Consider the following 17,865-nt stretch of genomic DNA (forward strand, 5'->3'; position numbering starts at 1 on the left):
GGGCCCCCAAGGAATAAGTGTCAGATGACGAGGGTTCACTCCGTTTCCCTGGCCATGCCCAAAGGCACAGAAGCATCTACCCATCAATAGAGACCCCGGCAGACACTCCAGTGGTCCAGAGAAGTCCTAGTCTCCCCAGGTATCAGTGTTCCCTGTAGGGTCCTTGACTTCTCAGACCTATCCCTCTTGCCCGTGGTCCCCCTCACAGCTGGGCTCATGTCCCACCGAGGTCTTTTCTTCCTGTCCAGACCTCCAGGCAAACATCCTCTCAGAGCAAGGCTCCATCTGGAGTGCCCATAGCACTGGGTCTCCTGGGGGCTTTGACAGTCACCATAGGGCTGTTAATAGGAATTAGAACTGAGGTAGAAAGAAAGCAACTGTGAAGAACAGGAGAGGACCCAGCGGAAGCTGGTCGGGGAAGTGCTCCGAGCACAGTCCGAGCAGCTTTTGGACGGGACGAGGCTGGGAGAGCGGGTTTCCTTAGAAACGGGGCAGGGATGTATTGGCTACTTTTTGTTGCTGTGCTAAAGGGCCATGGCAGAAAGCAATTTACTGAAGAAACAGATTATTTGTGCTCACCATTCCAGAGGGCTAGAGTCTGTCATGGTCGGGACAGAGTAGCAGCAGGTGGCCTGAGCGGGAAGCTGAGACATCACATTTCCACCCACGTGCAGGAGGCAAAGAAGGAACTGGACGCATAGTCAGGTTATGCACTCTCGGAGTCAACCACCAGAGACACGCTTCTTCCAGCAAGGCTGCAGTACCTAAAAGTCCCATAACCTTCCCAAACGGCACCACTACTAGTGACCACGTGTCTAAATACATGAGCTTATGGGGGGGGCATTCTAATTCAAGCCACCCCAGGGGATAATGTGCCTGGGTCAGAGATTGGACTCTTTAGTGAAGAGAACCTGGGGCCGGACTCTCTCCACTGCACCCCCAGCTCTGCTGCACACAAGCAAGCTCTCTGGCTTTGAGCAATTCCCTTCCCTCTGTCTCAATAGCTGTGTGAAACAGAGTGCTTGTGAGGGGAACCTAGACCAGCAGTTCTCAACCTGTGGGTCGTGACCTCTTTGGGGGTGGCGTATCAGATGTCCTGCATCTCAGAGGTTTACATTGTAATTCACAACAGTTGCAACACTACCGTTATGAAGCAGCAATGAAATAATTGTATGGTTGGGGGTCACCTCAACACGAGGCACTCTATTAAAGGGTCGCAGCATCAGGAAGGTTGAGAACCGCTGACCTAGACTGATAACTTTCCACATGGAAAGTGCTAATAACACTTCTCAGTCCATGGCAAGGACAACATAAGGGGGAGCCATCATCATTATGAAGACCTTTCGTATCATTTAGCCAACATCCCAGTCTCACTATACAGGTGAGAAGCCACAGGCGAACTCGGATTCATGCTGAACCTTCCTGAATTCCTCCTGCTTTCCACCCCGAGTCTTCCTGAGTCCAGGCTCACAGTCCTGGAGGCACAAGGTAGAGAGAAACCAAGCCTGGTGGTAGCTTCCTTACTGGCACTTGAGATAACTGGAGACACACAGCATACCTGTGTACCCCGTCTGTATTTCCTGTTCTCGTAAATCATGGGAGGCCCACCCTAACAATCTTAGTGAATTCTAGTTATTTTCCGAAAGCCCGGACTCTAAGCGCCAGAGTCCCATTCATTGTCCATCCTCTTAGCCCTTCAAGACAGCAATTCAATTTCATAGAGCAGTTAAATGACGCGTGTTTATTTGGTGGCATTGGGGATGGAACCTAGGGCCTTGAGGGTGCCAGGTAAGCATGCTACCCCACCTCCAATCCCAATAGGAATACATTTCAGACTCTGAAAACTCAGACTCTGAAACTGTAACAGGATTATTATTTAATTGCCCCAACTCAAGCAGTTCAGCCTGCTCTGACTACCCACCCTATTCCTGGTTCTTTGCTAGTTATTGAGAGCATTTAGAAAATGATGCTCTCATAGGGTCTGCCGTCACAGAGCTCAGATACGCAGCAGGAGGACATGTACTGAGTCCTAGAAGCCAGGGGTGCCATTGGGGAAGTACCTCCTCCGCGACGGGGCACTTCCCTCGTGACTCAGTTCCGTGTGACCTTGCCAAGGAAACAGTGATAACAAACCCTCTGCCAACTCAGGAGACTTGCACACGCAATGTAACCGAGAGGACGGTTTTCTCATTACATTGGCTTTAAGTCTGTGGGGCCAGGCAGTCTGCTAAAGAGATCACAAAGACAGAAACAGCCTTTGAGGGCCAAGTGGATCCACCCTGTAAGCGGCAAGCAGTCTTCAGGTAAGTACACATTGCGTTTTGTCACACAGTTGGTCCCGAACCAGGGTGACCGGCTGTGCCTCTTTGCTTTACACAAGTGACGACCACAGCTGGCAGTTTGGGGGGAAGTTCAACTTCTACCCCCCCCCCCCCAGGACCAGGCCACAGGAAGAGGGCTCTTAGGTCCTTAGAAAGGATCTTCCTGGCTCGTGAATGTGGCCAGCGGCTCATCGCTTTGGACAAGATTTGTATACAGAAACAGAGAGGGAGTTCTGGCCAGCCGTGGAGGTTCACAGCTATAATCCCAGCGCTGGGGAGGTAGAACCCTAGCTAAAGGAATACACAGGCTTCATAGAAGACTCTGTAGATGACTTTAAAAGGCAGGGAATGGGAGAATTAGGCATTTTATTTCCAAATGCTATTTGTTCTTACAACTTCTTTCTGGCACCCCTTCCCCTTTCTGTGTATAAAGAGACAAGAGATACATATGCGTGCTCACCATTTTTAGGCCTGGCTAAGGTTGTCTGAGCTGACTCCGGTTACCTTTGGCTTTATTAGCATGTCCCTCCCCCTTCTGCTCTTGTAATGTGGAGCCCTGTTGTTCCTCATTGCACTGATGCAAATCCAGCACACTCATAGCTGGTGCTCATAGTAGCACCTATGATTGATTTGGGAGTCATTTGAATAAACTCCCTGCTTTTCTGGTATCTTCTTTGATCTATCCACTCTGAAGTCTGCAGAGAAAGCAGAAGAGGTAAGGTCAGGATTATGTCCCTCACACTAGCAGAAGTCTAACAGATTCTGCCTTCTGTTCTCCCTCTACTGGCTGCTTCTGCCTCCAGACCACTCATCAGTACTTGTAACCTCTTTGGGACTTGGTAGGCCTTACGCTGCAGTAAAGAAATATCCTTAAAGACATTCCACAAACATCTGTGACCAGTCCGCGTGCCTGGGAAGGGGTGGAATTCTCTACAAAAAGCCCCCAAAACCAAACAAAGAAACTATAGAGTTTACCATCTATAGAAAGTCTGAACAAGGCACCAGTCATCCAAAGCACTTTTGTGTTCCTGGGTATATTCTACAAACTGCTAATTTTTTAATTGGGCTGCAGGCTAAAGTCAACAGCAGCCTGGTGAGAACAGAGATGCCCAGAACTGCCTTCAAAAGATATGATGTTGTTCCTCTGGGGCAGAATATTCCAGCTATGTATGGATTTACTTAGGGAATTTCCAGTAGATGAGGTGCACTTGTCCCTGTGGAGCACTTATCCCGAAATAAGAAAGAGTATTGAGTGAGGTCAGGCTCCGGGAAAAGCGATATCTGAACTCCCTTGCATCAGCAGCACCCGGGAACTGGCAACATATCCCAGGCCAAATGAGAGGATCACTCTATGTGGACTCAGTGATCTGAGTTCCACAAGCCCACCGGAGTTCTAATGTCCACACTGGAGAGCTGAACTGTTCCAGAAAAGAGTTTCTGACTTTGCTTTTCATTTGCCTTCTTAGAGAGTTTTTCAAAAGATGGCTCTTGGAGCCAGGCATCTCTGATCTAAGCCAGGCACCATCTTATTATAAAGTGCAACTCAAGAGGGTAGGCATGGTGGCACACGCATGTGATGCCATCTCTCGGGAAGCTGAGGCAGGAGGATTGAGTCTGAGACTAGGCTGAGCTATACAGAGAGACAGGTTTCCTGAGAAAGGAACAACCGGTCATTTGTCAGGTTAGATGTCAGGCCGTGGGCCAGGAAAGAACTGCTCTGAAACACATTCTATAAATAATCTGTCGGAAAAAATGAAGTATGACTCAAGAAAAAAATTATTTACACATGTAATCTGCACCTCAACCGCAAACTGGAGACTGAAATAATAGCTTCAGTAGAGTTATATGACTCAGTTTCTTCAAATAGCTTAAGCTTAGCACAGTCAGCAAAGATAAGGAGGCTAGACATACATTCTAAAGCCTGAATAGACCTTGAGTAAGTAGACATTTCCTAAGCCACTGGTTCATCCCCCAGATCCTGAATTTCTTGTAAGCAACTTGTTTTCCACTGCTCTGAGACAGCCTGCAAGCTGCTCTGAGCACGAGACCCTCGGGAGTTCCTGATGGCAGGGGAGTGGTTTCTGGTGGGTTTGGCTGGGGCTTGGCTATTGTTTAAGGATCCCTATATAAGCAGCTCTAGTATACAATAAAGGGGGCATTCTTTGGCATTCTGGCATCAAGGATGACCTGTGTCTCTGTCTATTGGGTCTTTGTGTGTTTAAATCTCCAGGCCCTTGCCCAAGGCTCGTGAATGGTCCTGTAGTGCAGGCGCCGCAATACAGGAGTAGTGCCATACTGTCATGTAGTACAGGCGGGTGCTACAAGTCTCAACTTTTTTAATACTTTGATCTTTTAATATAGTTCCCCATGTTGTGGTGACCCCCGATTATAAAATTGTTCCCGTTCTATTTCACAACTGCAGTTTTGTCACTGTTATGAATCTTAATGCAAACATCTGACCTGAAAGTGGTCCTAGGCTACCCCTGCAAAAAGGTTTTTTAATCCACACAGGGTCGAGACTCAGTGGGCTGAGAAACTGTTCCAAGCCCTTTGCCAGAGTGCTTAGGTCATTGTTTTGCTATATTACAAGAAATGAACATTCCAGTTTCTGGTTAGCATTTGGTGCTTATGGCTGCGACCCTAATTTTTAGCCTTTTATTTTAAGTCCAAATATTAACAATAGAAAACAACTTGTAAGCATGAATGCCTTAGAGTCTTCTAAATTTAAATATTTTCAAACTGTTCTTTAAAAACTTAAAATCCCTTAATCATATCCCTGCAATATCAAATCTTCCTGCAGTATCAAAAATTAAGTGCCTCTTTGGCCTCACCCTCAACAGCATATACATAGTCTGTCTCTTAGGTCTCAGCCTGCTCCATTTTACCGTACCTGGTGCTTTTGGTGACTGTCACCTGGCACCGGCATTTCTAAAATTGTTAAGGTCCATCCTTGCAGCTGGACATTCTTTGGGACTCCAGTCCTGCCATACAGTTGCAAACCTCAGCTGTTCCCAATGATCCCTTTATGTCTCTAAAACCGTTATCACCTGGGTGACTTTTAAATTACAATATTTAACTTGCAAAGAACTATTTTGAGTGTAAAAGCATTGAGGTGAAGCTTTAATACTTTAAATCTTATTTTTTAACCTTGTTTTTAGGACGGGACATGAATTATCATATAAAAATCTGTCCCAATCCAAATTATCGTGGAGATCTGTTATTGTCTCCTAGTCAGACCCATTTTCCATGGTCACCTCCAACCAAGACAACGGTGAAATCCTGTGACATCCATTTTTTTTAACTCTAGGGAAATGGCAACCAGCCATGTGACTGACTAAAAAATGATGCCAATCTACATTGAAATCATATCATATGGTTCTTTTTAAATTACCCGTGCATAGATTTTAAATTATCAACTTCCAAGTTTAACTTTTTAATTAGTTTTCATTTTAGCAGATTTTTTAACCATATCTATCAAAATAGATTTATAAATTTTAGAATACAGAGTGGTCACATAAACCAAGCTCAGACATTTTTCTTTGTCTGTTCTTCTTTGTTTTCTTCTCCTTGTCACTGTGTCAAGTGCTCAGACTGGCGGAGTGACAGAGAGAAGATTTTTAAAATCAGCAGGCCTGGGTCTAGCGAAGGCAGAGTCGTAATCCAACTCTAGAGCCAGCTTTCCAATAAAGAACAGCATAAGACAGTTTTAACTTTGTCTCTATCAAAAAGACATCTGGATTCCTGCTCGACCAAATCCAGGGACCAGAGCTCAGAGGTAAACTCTGAGCCACGCCCTTCAATGTGATCACAGCAGTGACGTGCAGCAGAGACAGTAAAAATATCCAAACTGCTTCTGTTTTAGCTCCATGCCTATATCAAAACGTATGAACACACCGGAACACAGACAAAACTTTCCAACAAAACAGGAATATACAGCTTTCTTGAGGAATAGACAAAACTTTTTAACAAGGCAAACAAAACTGTCTAACCAGAATTAACTTAATATGGTCAAATAACTTTAAAATTGCATCAACATATAAAAACCTGTACCGGTATGAAGCATTTGACCCCTCTAGATGATATTTTTAACCCATGGAATCTGAATGACCAAGACATCCCTGGTGAATCTGTACCAGGCAGTTTCTCTACAGCCCTGGCTACAGCTGTAGGTTAGCAGCCACAGAGCCAAACCACGGCCAGGTTTGAAAGAAGTTGAGGTGGGCAAACCCCAAGGCAGGTCTGGGAGCCCCATTCACCAGCATGGAAAGAGGGCTGCATGCAGCATGGGGGTCAAAAGATTGCCCATATTTCCAGCCATAGCAGTTAACTCCAGATTCCCTTTGTTAAAAGGGGTTAATATTTGAACATTAGAAATTTCCTTTGGATGGTCTGTTCCTGGGTGGTGCCTGCGTAGTCTCAGTTTGTGGTCTTTCTTGGAACGAGGTATTGCCTTAGGGTAAACTACTGAGACTCAGACCTCTGGAGCTCGTCATGGCTGGGTCCTACACTGGGAAATTGAGATTCGCAAAGTTGAATTGTTGCAACTTTGACAAGCAGCAATGTTCACCATGTGGTCCGTGCCAATATTCTCATCCATGAGGAATCTGAGGCATTGAGGCCTGTGAAGACTTGTAACTTCCTAAAGTTTCATAGCTGAGGACCCATGAAAGCCCCGATCTATTGATCTTCTTAACTGCTCTGCTCTCATCTAAGCCCTGTTCCCTTCCAGCTCCGACTTTCCATTTCTTAGTGGGCTATGATCTAGGCAGAAGCCACTGGAGTACACACCATCCAGGAGTGTGCCCTTTGTCTGGCTTCTAGCTGAAGTTACCAGCAGCTCACATGGAAGAGAATTTGCAGGATTTAGCAAAAGTCATTGCCAATTCAAGTGCCACCCCCAACAAGGACACTCGACAGAGACTGTTTGCCGAGGCACACACATGTTTCAAACACAAATCCAGCAGGCAGTGCACATTGCTCTATCCTATCCCATTTCACTTTGGAGATGCAGTCTTTTTTATGATTTATTTATCTTTTATTTTATGTGCATTGGTGTGAAGGTGTCAGGTCCCCTGGAACTGGATCTTCAGACAGTTGTGAGCTGCCATGTGGGTGCTGGGAATTGAACCCAGGTCCTCTGGAAGAGCAGACAGTGCTCCCAACCGCTGAGCCATTTCTCCAGCCCCTGAAATACAGTCTTATACCCATTGTTGTCATCCATTTTCAGGAGTTCTCTCAGGGAGCCAGTGAGCTGGTTTAAAACCCTGCACATTTCCTGGAGCAGCCCACATCCAGTGATCACTGACTTGCAGATATAAACGAGCCCTAGATGTGAGGTGGACTGGCACTGACTTAGTTGGGAGCCGTTTAAAGAGTCGTAGGTCTTCAAAACTCTCTGAGAGGTTGGCTGATGCTTTCATTGAAACATCGCCCCCTGTTCAGGCCTGCTTCCGTCCCTTCCAGGGGAGTTGATACCAAGATCATTATGATGGCTAATCTTGACTGTGGACTTGACAATCAAGTTTTAGAACTTGATTCTAAAACTGTCATAGAAACAAGCCTCAGTGCAGGTCTGTGGAGGGTTATATAGGCTCTATTACTTAAGGCAGGAAGACTCACCTTAATGTTGGTGGGTTTCCTAATGGCATCAATAGAATGCAGGTGAGTACCAACATTAAGAGGTGGTGTGTTGTTCTGGCCATGCTCTCTTTTGTTGCATGTTGCCCAGAGTTGGGAGTGTGTGCAGGAGTGGTGATCATGGGAATTCCTGTCTTCCTCTGGCAACCAGCTTTTTATGATCATCTTGATATCTCCTGTCATGGTACCAACAAGTCCTAGCCACCCCCCTTTAATAAATGAGCAAACCAAATTCCAGAGAGATTATATCTTTTATCCAAAGTCAGTAACAGAACAAGGAAACCCAACTAGGCCTACCTGACTCCAAAAGCCCTGCAACGTACTACTCCATGGCAGTCCACTGAATGTAGAGAAATGACCTTGACCCAATTTTAATTCTTTATAAGCCTTTAGGTCTTTGAATGATTGCTTTGGGTCAGAGTGAAATTAAGAAACATTTATCCAAATGGGCTACTGCTGTCCATACTGTAAAACTATCCAGGAGATGGAGCACAGCTAGATTGTCTAGCAAACCCTATAGCTTCCATTTCAGTTTTCAAAGAGTGCTGATGACTTTTTAGCTTTGCGATGTGAGTGACATTTAAAAGACCAAAGGCTCTTCTCCAGACAGTCCCACAGATGACTGGCCTTCCATCAGCCTTCCTGATTGGCTGGTGATTTTGCTGGTGTAGAGCTGTATTAGGGTGGGTTCCTGGAAGCTGCACGTTTCAAGAGGGCTCTCTCTCAGGTCTTCTGTCCTATCTGATATATATATATATATATATATATATATATATATATATATATATATGTATGTATTTGTTTTAATGTGTAGGTAACGTAAAAAAATGTAAAAAAACTTTTAGTAAAATTGCTTCTCTTACCCTTTCTGCAATGATGACATCATCCATAACACTGTTCCCTCTGAACCCTTCAGAAAGGTGTTTCAAAGACCATAAAAAGATGCGCTAAGTTAAGTTTGGTGTGTGGGTGGCAGTGTTCTGTGATTTTCCCTAGGAGATGTAGGCAAACATCTCCTCACCCAGGATAGAACAATGGCCAATGGACAGAACAGTAGACCAAAGATTCCACCCAGTTCTAGCCTGGTAAACTATGCGTTTGCCGGGGTCCCTTCAAACAGTGGGGGCGACCTAAGGCAGCTGCACCAATAAAAAGCTTGCCCCAGCATGGGCAACAACTCATGAAAGCTGCCCCCTGGGGCGGCACAGCTTGCAGCCAGCTCTCAAACAGAGTCTCTTCTCGCTCTTTCTGCTGTTATTGCTTCCATAACCTGGGGGAGGGATTTTGTGACTCGCTGTTTCCGAGCATCCAGTCTTATGAGCCTTCTGTCTACCTCCTAAAGAGAACATTCAGCTCTAAGGAAAAGGTGCTCACCACACTGGAAAGTACTCTGAGGCCATTGGAAGTGCTTGTGGCAGCCATCTTGCTTGTCCTTTGAGCTTTCACACCTTCCAGACCTGTTTACACAGGGACCAGGCCATTTAGGCATCTAGTCTGACCCTGCAGGGTCGCTATGTGTAACTGTAACCAGGAGATGGCAGCATCTGCCCAGAGACCCAACAACTCTTCTGTAAATAGCTCAGGATACCATGTATTATGCTTACGGAACAGCAGAGGGCGCTAAGGCTCCATTGCTGGATGCGGAAGGGTTGGTTTAGAGGTTCTCGTTGGAGTATCCCTGTGTCTACAGTTTTCTGCACCAGAGTGACTGTTCTGCATGTGCCTGTTACTGTATAACATTCCCAAGGTGAGACAACATTTCTGAGCTTTGAGAGAGAGAGAGAGAGAGAGAGAGAGAGAGAGAGAGAGAGAGAGAGAGAAAGTCAGAGAGACAAAAAGAGAGGAGAGAAGCAGACAGAGATAGAAACACACAGAGAGACAAAAAGAGAGGAAAGGGAGAGACAGGAAGAGACAGAGATGAGAGAGGGAGGGAGACAGGACAGACAAGCAACACCATATTTTTACCTTTCCTTCTGAGCTGTAGTCGTGAAAGCTTTCTGCATCAAATGCTCGTCTCTTTCTTCCTAAAGTTTGTTTTTATTTTTAATTCTGTGCATGTGTCTATCCTTAGGTCTGCGGCAGTAAGTGCAAAGTTGGGTCCTCCCAGGAGCGGCACGCTCTTACTGACTGAGATAAGTCAAATCCCGTTTCCGTGGGGGGGTTTATTAGACACCATGAGCACAGAGAGTAAAAGTTAAACAGGAGCTGTCTCTCACAGGAACCAAGAAGCAAACAGAGAACTGGTACCAATCCCATGCCTGCTTCACTGCGTGGCCATGGTCCCCGATGTATCAAATGAGGTCGCATCTACCTACATCAATGGAGATAAAGAAATTGACCCCGTAAGCAATTCCATCTTTATTTCCTTATACTCTGATAAGTTGGATTTTGATGTCACTTCTTAGATACTTTTTGTTGTTGTTGTTGTTTTATTTTTTTCTAAATAAAGCTGTAAACAGAGGAGAAAAAAAGATTCAGTCCTGGAGCTGGGAACTTAGTGTACTTGCATTAGCAGGTGTGAGGCCCTGGGTTGAATCCCCAACATCATAAAATGTCAACAAATGTGATCTCCAATCTGCCTGGTACCCGAGCCCATATTTGTTCTGTACCTTGGGCTTCCCTTACAGCATAAGAGAATGTTCACTGCTCTGAAAGGAACTTAGTATCCTTGCAATTCGTTTCCGCTTTCCAAATCGAAAGCCATCGAGTAAAAACCTTTTCTCAAGAGTGAAACAGAAATATTTATGCTAAGGGCAAGCATTAGTAAAGTCGAATGAGATGCGGAATTCTGGCTCGATGGAATTCTCCGGGGCCTAGGTAATATAGGTTAAAAATAACAATATATAAAAGGTCCTGTTATATACAGTTTAAAACAAGGCTATGTAAAATGGACATGCTTATTGCTTACGATGTTGATACATCCTCCGGCTGAGGTGAGATGCCAGGGGAAGCAAGTCTCTTTTCACGCAAGCTGTTGCTGGCAGCGAGGCCAGCAGAAATCGGCACAATCAGGCTACCTAGTAAATCGGTGAGAGTTCCAAGTGGCACGAACAAAGGAATCAGGTTCTAAGCTATAGATACCATCAGTTTTTTTTTTCTACCCTGCCATGGTCAGGCCACTGTTGGTGCTGAGCTTCAGAGGCAACCTTTTGGAAACCTGTTTCGGCAACTGGGGAAGTGTCAGAAGTGTGTCAGGCCAGTTGGTTAAGACTCAGCCAGGCCTCCAGAGCTGGTGGTGCAGTTGTTCCTTACACTGTAGGCTGGGGGAGACATAATGGGGAGAGCCTTGCACCTGCACTCTGATGGTCTCGGGAGGGCTTGGTCAGATTCCCGCCTGTGGACGCAGAGGCGGAGCAGAATCCTTACATCAGCACTTCCCCACCCATTGTGAGAGCCAAAGTTACAGACACAAAGCTTTCATTACTGTGCCTAAGAAATCCGTGAAACAGAAGTGCCTCTGATCTGCAAGCCCCTTGCCCAAGGACAGACAGTTCCAGAAATGCTGGAGGCTTTTGTTAGTGGGAGATAACTAACTAGTCACGTGTTTTTCACCCACTCCCCAAACAAGTTTGTTTGACCCATCTACACCAGACAGTCTTGATTGCATGTGGGTGGGAGGATCACAGTCAGAAAATACGTCAGAATATATGCTTGCCCCAATTGGTCCTGATGGAAAATGCTATGAATTATGGGTTCTCCTTCTTAAGCCTCTGCAAACCCGAATTCTGGGGCATTTCCCTGGGAACCTGTGTATGAACCTGGCCAGAGCCCATCCACCTGGCCAATATTTAATTAAAGCTTGCTTCAAATTTGGCTTTAAACTATTGTAGTGGTCTCATTCTTGATCAGTGGGATTAACACCCATTGGATCCTAATCCTTTTGGGGTCACATATTAGATATTTACATTATGATTCATAACAGTAGCAAAATTACAGTTATGATTTAGCAACAAAAATAATTTTATGTTTGGGAGTCACCCCAGCATGAAGAACTGTATGAGAGAGCCGCAGTACTAGGAAAGTTGAGAACCACTGTCTTACAGCCATAGTAGGGACCGATCATCAAAGCCATGTCCTGATTGGAGGGTTGATGGAGTTGGTGGACTGATGGCATAGATAACAGAATCTTCCACATATGTCTTGTGCTAAGCTGGATGCTGGGAATACAGTACCAGTCAAGATAGGCACTGGCCTTGCCTTATCGAGCCTTCAGTCTTGGGGCGTACAGCCTCAGGATGGAAGGAAGGTACATGATGTATTACAGAGGAAAGAGGACCAGTGAGCTGGCTCAGGAGGGAGGACCTGCTGCCATGCCTGACCAGCTGATCTGGATCCCCAAGATGCATGTGGTGGGAGGAGATCGCAGACACCGGTAAATTGTCCTCTGATTTTTACATCTGCACTGTAGTTTATGACAGACAGACGGACACAGAGAGACAGACACAGAGAAAATAAAATACATAAGCAGATGTGATAATAATAGTTTTTTTTTTTTTAAGAAAAAAAAAAACCACCCAGAGGAAGGAGCAAAACGCCGAGGAGGCCATGAGAAAGCATTTTCACAGGGGTGAGGACCGGGCGGGTGAGGCAGAAGGAGCAATTCCCAGATGATCATTGTCCAGTCTGAGACCCGAACAGTGCTAAGAAGGGAAAATTCCTCAGACCAATTAAATTTAGTAGAGTTTACTTGAGCAAAACAAAACAAAGTAATTCGCAAAACATGCAGCTCCTGGAACTAAAAGAACATTCTGTGAATTCCCACCAAAGCATGGGCTGACAGCCTTCGTCTAAAAGTGGCATGGAGACCTGAACTGGGAGCAGCTTAATTAGGTAAGTGGTTTCAGGGCAGTCTGCAATTACCCGGAGCTTAGCTACTGTCATTAAAGACTGCCTTGCTTTGGTCTGCTGAGGACAGTGTAGGAGCCTTGTCCACACCAATGGCCGCCTGCAAATTTTAACAGTAGCCAGTAGATATTATTTGGATAAGGGGCACAAGGGGAAGAGGATTTTCTCATGGGAACCATCTGCCTCCTCATGCACAAAAGTACCTGTGAATTGCTACACATCTGCAAACTTTTCAGCACACAGAGGGAAGCTGTCTCTGTGGCTGCCTCACAAGAGTCCAGTGTTACGGTTTGGGAGCCACCATGGTGTTAGCTCAAGAGTTCTACCCCGGAATGGGCTCAGCCAGCTGTTTATTTTTTTGATCGGTCCGGTCTCACCTATGAAGTTGCTAGCATGTGTGGGGCTGGTCCAGGTGGTCTCAAGTTTCTGGTCATTGGTGCTGGGATTCTCTGGTACCTTGGCTATTTCCTACCCATGTTCTCAGCCTTAACTGGGGTAGACAGAAAAAAAATCTTTGTCTTGTGGTCTCCCTCCAGCATTTTAATGTGCAGATATCTGGGGAGTCTGGGTGTAGAATGAACAACCTAACTTTCGATTAAATAGTTTCCATTGTTGAAGGCAAGTCTGTTGTTAGCCCAGGTCTGACCAAATATGAGTTCTACTCCAACTTGCAGTGATATTAGTGATACGCTCTGGAAAATCTCATGAGCATCTTATTTAAACTACCGCTCTTTTTCTTCTGGGAAAAACAAAAAATAAGTAACGGCTCCCCGTCCCCCTAAAAATTATAGTAAATTCAAGGTGACTCCAATAAATAAAAATTTGAGGGACAAAGACGATTGGGGGAATGGAAGAAAGGGGTGACGATATCTTCAGGAGAGGAGGTGGGAGAACATAACTAGCCTCCTCAGAGACGTTCTCAAAGAGTGGTATCAGGGAATCAGAGAAGATATCATGGCGTGGCAGGAAAAATGCGCTGACACGTGTGCCGTCCTCTGCCCACAATTTACTTGGCTGTCTCAGAGATGAGAACTAGTATTTACACATCAGATCACGAAAGGCCCTGTGTGATAAAGATGAATCCAGCATGAAAATATTTATAGCAAGGTCTGAAGTGTCATTTCAGAGGTCCTCCAGGACATAAACCCAGACTTTCTTCCTTCCCATGAGTCTGGTCACCACCATGATTACGGTACTTGCTGGGTCCCTGGTTCCATCATCTCTGCATCCTGGTTCAGCATGTCCTTCAGAGTAAAGGAGAGACTGCGGCTGCAAACTGATAGTCTGCCAAGACGGTGTGTGGCTTCATTGTGAACACCGAAGTGAGTGACCCCACGGAGCAGTAGGGTGGATTGGAACGTGTGACTCATGACGTGGACTTGAGCCTGTGAAGGCGGAAGCCATCAAAGCTCACCCCTGCTACCGCGGCCAGTTAGGTTTCCGTAGAATTTTTTTTTTTTCTTCTCCTACTTATCTTCAACCATTAGGCAAAGGATGTCTTACTACTGAAGAGCCCAGAGAGACAAAACTTACACAGCAATCAACATTTTGGCCAAGCCAAGGATGAAGAGCTTTAAGCTACCCTAAGGTCATTTGATAGTCAAATGGTCTAAACCTCTGGGGCGGGATCGCAAAACTCACTCACACTTTGGGTTGCTCTGTGGTTAGAAACCAAACAGGGCTTCAAAAGGGAAAGACTCCCTCCAGCAAACCCCCCCTGTTTCTTTTGAGGTACGCTGGCAACCCCCTAGCTTTTATGCTCAGACGATTTTGAAAATCAAGTAGAGGCACATCCCCCCCGGGCAAGGATGGGTCTGACAAGCGCCGGCTGCTCCCTAACTGCACCCCTTTGTTTGGTGCTTCCCTCCCCCACCCCTCAAACTGAGGAAGCGGCAGCAGAACACAGATCAAGAATCCAGCAGTTCTGCAAAGTGATTAGCTGGGGTTGAATGTCATTCAGCTTTAATGCTGGCACAAGGTTCTCTTTTGTTTTGCTCTGAGGACGAGTGCAGGCTTTCAGAGGTGGTAGGAGTGAAGACTTGTTGACTCAAAGCATTTCTGCTAGGTTAGCCTGGACTCTGCAGAATGACATACCCCCTCAGCCTCAGGTTGCCTGTGTTTTGGTAAGATAGGAAGGGATCCCCTCTGGGACGGGCAGGCCTGGGGCTAATTATACCGCAGGGTGAATTCATCACGAAATCTTTCACTAACAAAGACAAATTACCTCATACCTTTTACAAGACCCTAAAAAAATTAGGTGAGTGAATCTGTTGTCCAGCCAGCGCAGGAACCCAGACAGCAGATGGCACTCCTCCAAGATGACTCCTTTCTCGAAGCGGGTTTGCGTAGACCAAGATGAGACAGGCAGCCCTTATCATCACCTGGCTTAGGAGATCTTTCACAGACTACAGTCTGCTTTGATCCTCACGGCAGTCAGTTTGGAGAACAGTGTTGTTAGTACCTGCATTTGTGAACAAGGAGACTGTGGCCTGGACAGATTCCCATAGAAGAAGCCCAAATAGTTTGGGTGTAGAAGGACAAACAGGTCTTCGGTCTAGATTCCTGGCTACCACTCTTTTCAGCTGGATGTGGGATTTGGTCCCTTTGTTTTATAGGGATGATCGTCCTCAGCTCATTGGCTCCTGACCGCAGAGGAGAATCACTGACGCCGAAGCTCACAGGTGCATCATGCCTCTCCCAAAGGGCTGTTTTACCCACTGGGATTCCTTGTACCCAAACTCCTATCTGCTTAAGTCAATAGATAAAAGATCCAGGTTAGTCTTTCTGGGGTCGTCTTTTCTGATCTGTAAGATATGGGCAATTACAACAGCTACCCCAACTGATGATAGGTCATTGTTACCGCTGAAAAACGGTAGAAGCCAACAATAAGCACAGACATGGGGGTGATGATGTTAACGAAGACTGTCTTGCTGATGATAATCCCTAGACTCTCATAACATGTGCAGCTCGGAGCTGAAGTCCAATCCCATGCCTTCTAAGGCTAACTTGTCACCGGCTTTTCCTATTGTGAGACAGAAATGTAGAATCTAAGACAAGGATGGTAAGCAATTTGAAATCCCAAGAGATGGGGTTTCTGTGGTGCCGGGACAGACTTCGGAAAGACAATGGAAGTGTGGGAGGGCTGAGCTAATGCCTTCCGAATGGTGGGGATGGGCTTTGATGGAAGTCGCTGGGAGAGGCTGGCCTTACTAATGTGTGCACCGTGTGTGCGGCTGTGGGGCTGAGCTGTGGAGTGGCTGGATCTGAGTTGTGAACGGAAGTCATGCCTTCAGATCCAGTTTGGCAGAAGTGACTCTGCCGTGGTGACCAGGAACCCTCAATACCCCTCTGTTCATTCCTTTGTCATTGTGACCTCTCTTGGGACAAGCACTGGGACCGATCTCAGTAGTAGCAGCAAGCCTCCCGTGTCATTACACTACTCCATTTGCCCCATGTTTTAGGGTTTTTTGTTTGTTTGTTTGTTTGTTTTATTGTTGTGATGAAGATGGTTTTGTTTTTGAGGTAGGGTCTTGTCATGTATTCCTGAAGGGGATGACACTTTTTTTAATGTAGTCTGTGCTGGCCAACGCAAATAAAAATATTCCTGCCTCAGTCTCCTGTTGGACTGGCTTAATTTTTTTTTCTTCAAAAGATTTCATGTGTGTGCATGTGTGTGCTATGTATGTGTGTATGTATATGTTGTGTGTAAGTATGTATGTATGTATGTGTATATAAATGCAGATGTGTGTGCAGGCATCCACAGAGGCCGGAAAAAGGCATCATGTCCCCTGGAGACATACATCTCCATACATCTTTGAGCTTCCCAATGTGATGTTGCCATCTGAACTCTGGTCGTCTGATAGATCGGTAAGCTTTGTAAACTGCTGGGTCATCTCTCCAACTCTTCCATTTATTCTTTATTGGAGCGCTACCTCTTGACCAAGGCGCTACTCTAGCAGGACCTCAGTTTTCATCTGTAAACAGGGAGAAGAGTGTCTCCTTGGGCTTATGACTGAGCCCATAGAAGAAAACACAGGTAAAGCAACAAACCGTCCCAAGTCTTTCCACTGATTGACAAGTGTATTAGAGAGAGAGCGTTAGGGCTCTGACTGAGAGATGGGAGGGGGGATCTGCCTTTCTGGCTATTGACTGAAGGTTTGGGTCTGAGTCCTGGTTCCTCACTGGTAAGTTCTATGACCTAAAAGATGTCACTCCTCTGACCCCTTTCCTCACATGATTTTGGAAATGGCCGATACTTAAACATTATGTTATAAGAAACATTAGTCTATGTCCTTGTCATTTGAATAAAAGAGGGTCAAGCCTGGGAAAATCTGTGTCTTCTCTTTGCTCTTGAAAATCCCCAACGTACATCACCACTATGTCAGTAAAGCCCCCAAGATGTCCTGCACCGATGTCCTTTTATGTTTGACATAATGGACACCATACTTGTCCGTTTGGCCATCGACTCTCTTTCCTTCCATAGCTGTGACTCACCTTCTAGTGAATTGTTCCTCAGAACAAGCTGATCTCCCGAGGGTCTTTTCAACTTTGATGTTTTTCTCTCTACCTCATTACCCATATCTCGTGTTTCCATAGCTAAGTACAGCATCAGACGTGAGAAAAGAGACAGCCAGCAACAGCAGCTGCCTCTTCAGTACTAGTAAGGAAGGCTAGGCAACCACCAGATCTAGAGTTCCCCAGAGCCATGAGGGGAAGACACGCATGTACCAGGACGTGTGCGCTGGTGACATTAGTGTAAAATCTAGAGCTGTGTTTTCGGCATTTTTATTGCAGCCCGTGCCGTTCCCACCCCAATTCCCTGGGCAGCCTGTGCTTTTAGAATCCTATCCCCTTTTTCTCACCCAAATGGAAATAAAAACTTGGAACCAGAAGCTTTTCATTGCCTCCGAGTAGCCGAGCCAAATAAGAGCAGCGGACTGGAAACCAGAAAGTCTGGACTCAAATTCTTCCTGTGCTGTGAACTTGACCTTGATTTGCTGGGAGTCACCTGTCCCATCAAACCTCGCGCCGTTCGTTTCTTCATCTAGAAAGGAAAGGGGTT

General features: G+C 45.8%; 1 long non-coding RNA gene across 1 annotated transcript; it reads left to right on the plus strand.

The window, feature by feature from the left end:
* Positions 1-2,111: 2,111 nt before the first annotated feature.
* Positions 2,112-16,415, plus strand: LOC125402512 (uncharacterized). Its single transcript, XR_015735995.1, has 3 exons — positions 2,112-2,288; positions 10,030-10,300; positions 15,419-16,415. It is a non-coding gene; the product is annotated as an uncharacterized LOC125402512 (long non-coding RNA).
* Positions 16,416-17,865: the final 1,450 nt, after the last annotated feature.

Source organism: Myodes glareolus, chromosome 22, assembly GCF_982192425.1.
Source record: "Myodes glareolus chromosome 22, mMyoGla1.1, whole genome shotgun sequence".
NCBI classification, from domain to species: Eukaryota; Metazoa; Chordata; class Mammalia; order Rodentia; family Cricetidae; genus Myodes; species Myodes glareolus.